Genomic DNA, 3,953 nt, shown 5'->3' with positions numbered 1-3,953 from the left:
CCACCTGGATTAAAATCAAAGTAATAAGTGGATCTGAAGTGTTACATGTGGCCCATGTGAAAATGCTTGCAGACAAGGAAACATTTCCCGAACTGTAACCATAACAAATTCATTTTTTTTGGAATCAGTGAACGATTCCTCCAGTCCCTGAAAAAGAAGGGGGGAAAATTTTTTTCTGTCGAACATCTGTTTTTCAACAGCGCTCTTGGAAACAGTACCAGGCTAGTCCTCCAGTTTTGCGCCTGCCCTCATTCTTCCTGTCACCGTGGTAACGGATCACAACATTGAACCACAAATCATCATGAAATAACCTTTCCTTTCTGATCTGTCCTTTTACTTTATTTCCCCCCAACGCAGAATCACATATCAGGACTGCTTCCAACTGGCACCAGCTGAACAGATACCGTCCCTGGTGATCAACCTACGCAGGCAATATTTCAAAAGTATTAGCAATGCTGGTTTTTTTCTGTTCAAGGTTATTTCAAAAAATGTAACCAATTTCCCTCCTTTCCCATTCAGTGCAAAATTCCCCCTTTTTTTTTAACCCTTGAATTATATTTTGTGTACTTTCTTTTCATTCTAATCTTCTTCCGCTGTTCAAACTAACCACTTGAGTTTATTCAATGCTGCAGAGAGAGTTATTGATTCATATCCTTGTTGACTCATTGCCTATTTTTGTCAGTCATCTTAGTCACCCCTCTGAAGTGCGCTGGCAGAAGATTTGCAAAGGTCCATCACCAGAAATTCAGTCATGCTCAAGGCCGAAGATGTTACATGTTTGTAGCATTTTGGAAGGTTGAACTCGAAGGGTCAATGGTAAGCATTCCTACTAGTGTGGAAGATCAGAGGGACCTTGGGTTTAAATTCATAGATCTCTCAAGGTTGCCTTGAAGAGTAGTTAAAAAAAGCTTATGGTATGCTGGCCTTCATTAGTAGGGGGATTGAGTTGAAGAGTCGAGTGGTAATGTTGCAACACTTGGAACATTGTGTTCAGTTCTGGTCGCCTCATGACAGGAAAGATGTGGAAGGTTTAGAGAGGGTGTAGAGGAGATTTACCAAGTTGTTGCCTGGATTGGAGAGCAACTCCTAAGAGCCAAGGTTAGTAGAGCTTGGGCTTTTCTCTTTGGAGCAAAGAAGAATGAGAGGTGACTATAGAGGTCTATAAAGGTATGAGAGGCATAGATAGGATGGACAGCTAGCACCTTTCTCCAGGATGACAGTAGAAATAAATGTGAGGGGAGGAAAGTTTAAGGAAAACGTCAGGGGTAATTATTTTACATAGATAGTAGTGGGTGCTTGGAGTCCATTGCCAAGGGTGGCGGTGGAAGCTGGAACATTAGGGACATATGAAAGACTTTTGGACAGGAAAATAGATGCAAGAAAAATAGAGGGTCATGGATGTGACATAGGGAAGGCTTAGATTATTGAGTATGTTTATATAGGTTGGCACAACTTTTTGGGCCGTACTGTGCTGTAATGTTCCATGCACTCCCAAAAAGGCTTTGTGTACTGAAAGCCTTGGCTTTGTACACTTAGTCATATGGAACATGCTGAGACAATCCAGGGTCGGAGGAGTGGGTTGGGGGATTGTGGAGAGCAGTGTTGGGGGGGTTGTCAGCAGATAAATTCTGGGAGATGAGCTAGTTGGACTACTAGTTGGACTAATCAATGGGTGAATGTACTGAGGGGGCGGGGGTAGGGGTGGGTGGCATGGTTAGCACCAGTAATCGGGACTGGGGTTCGAATCCTGTGTTGTCTGTTAGGAGTTTGTATGTTCTTCCCATGTCTGAGTGGGATTCCGGTTTCCTCCCACCATTCAAAATATATGGGGATCAATTGGGGGTAATTGAGCGGCACGGGCTCATGGGCTGAAAGGGCCTGTTACCGTGTAGTATGTCTACATTTAAAAAAAAATGAGTTGATGGAGATGAATCAGGAAGGGGCTTGGTGTTCATGCCTTCACTACCACTAAACTGTGAGTGTTGTGTTCATCATTCACAATTGCTTAACTAAATCACTCCAACAGCATGTCTGAAACGCAATAATTTATCAGTTTGAAGGACAAGGGGTGGAATTTGTGAAGGTAAAGGCTTAATTATCAGAATTTCATATGGCCACATGTAACTCTTCAGGTCCATTCATAACTTGGACTTCAACTCTGAAGCAAAACTTAACTAATGCTGACCTGTGACAGCTGACAAAGTGCAGCACGAGAGTAATCCTGGTCCAGGCAGGGCTAATTGATTCTTTGATTTTTTTTTACATTGCAACAGTCATTGCACTTCAAAACCACTTTAACACACTAGAGATAACCATATGTGACGAGGAGGAGACCCTATGTAGGGCCTCTGCTCTATTTCCTCACATTTTCCTGCAATCAGTTCTCATTCCCATGCCCATCAACTCTCACCTGCTGACATGAGGGACAATTTTATTTAAAAAAAAATTAAAATTAAATGTAGACATACAGCATGGTAACGAGCCCTTCTGGCCCATGAACCCATGCCGCTCAAATACCCCAATGAACCTACAAGGGTGGGAGGAAACTGGAGCACCCGGAGGAAACCCATGCAGACATGAGGTGAACATATAAACTCCCAAGAGACAGTACCAGATTTGAAACACAGAAATGCTTGCAGTGTCCATAGGAGATAAAGATATACAGTGCCCTCCATAATGTTTGGGACAAAGACACTTTTTTCCTTGATTCCTTTATTTGCCTGTTAAATTTGTAATCAAACAATTTATATGTAATTAAAGTGCACATTCCAGATTTTATTCAAGGTTATTTGTATATATCTTGGCTTGACCATGTAGAAATCATAGCACTATTTAGACATAGTCCCCTCATTTCAGGGCACCATAATGTTTGGGACATTTGGCTTCACAGGCGCCTGTGAGTACTCAGATATGTTTAATTGCTTCACTGGTGCAGGTATAAGAGAGCTAGGCTTGCTTTTGATCACCTTTGGAGTCTGTAGTTGCCATGTTTCAACATGACGACCAGAGTTGGCCAATCAAAATCAAAGAAAAGCAATTGAGGTTGGAAAAACAAGAATAAAATAGTAAGAGATATTACCCAAACCTTAGGATTACCAAAATCAACTGTTTGGAACATCATTGAGAAGAAAGAGCTCAGTCATTGCAAAGGGACTGGTATTCCCAGGAAGACCTCCACTGCTGATTACAGTAGAATTCTCATCATAATGAAGAAAAAAAAGATCCCCAAACGTATGTTTGACAGATCAGAAACTCTCTTCAGGAGGAAGGTGTGGATATGTCAATCACTTCTGATCGCAGAAGACTTCATGAACAGAAACGCAGAGGTTATACTGCAAGATGCAAACCATAGCAAAGTGGTGTGCTTTGGATCTTGGGCAGTTCCTTTATACTCCCACACTTTGCTCTTCCCGTCTCTCTGATACAGGTTATTCTCAGTCTCATCTTTCCACAAGACCTTTTTCCAGAATTCTGCAAACTGTAATCTGGCAGCCCTGTTTCTGTGGCCAACTAGTCTTTTGCATCTTGTAGTGTAGCCTCTGTATGTCTGTTCATGAAGTACTTTTGCACTTTATTGATTTTTAAAGTTCTCTCTGTATTGCACAGTCAGTTTGTTCACATTTCTTTATTTGTTTACATGTGTATGCTGTGTACAGTTTTTTTTGCATTATCAAGTGGTAATTCTGCCTAGCCCACAGGAAAAAGAATCTCAGCATTGTATGTGATGTTGCGGTGGCCCTTCGTAGTTCCCCCACGTGGCTCTCACAACATGAAGGACTGCAGGCTGTATGAGGCCCGCAGTGCTGCCCTCCAATCGGCCAGAACCAAAAGAGCTTAACTGGCCTATCAGGGAAAGAGGATCACAAACAAACCAATCAGTGCTGAGTGGGTTTTGACCACACCCCTCAGCTTGAGAATAAAAGCAGGGCTGTGAGCCCAATAAAGCTGAGTGT

General features: G+C 42.3%; 1 long non-coding RNA gene across 2 annotated transcripts; it reads left to right on the top strand.

Annotated features, from left to right (window-relative positions):
- The first annotated feature begins 355 nt into the window (after positions 1–355).
- Positions 356–3,953, top strand: LOC138754367 (uncharacterized). Of its 2 annotated transcripts, none has more exons than XR_011351708.1 (3): positions 356–443; positions 683–816; positions 3,699–3,953. It is a non-coding gene; the product is annotated as an uncharacterized lncRNA (long non-coding RNA). The 2 variants fall into 2 exon arrangements; XR_011351709.1 differs by having other exon boundaries at positions 3,692–3,953.

The sequence above is a fragment of the Narcine bancroftii genome, chromosome 2 (assembly GCF_036971445.1).
Source record: "Narcine bancroftii isolate sNarBan1 chromosome 2, sNarBan1.hap1, whole genome shotgun sequence".
In the NCBI taxonomy this organism is placed as follows: domain Eukaryota; kingdom Metazoa; phylum Chordata; class Chondrichthyes; order Torpediniformes; family Narcinidae; genus Narcine; species Narcine bancroftii.
The sequence above is the reverse complement of the archived record's forward strand: the minus strand, read 5'-3'. Positions and strand labels throughout refer to the sequence as shown.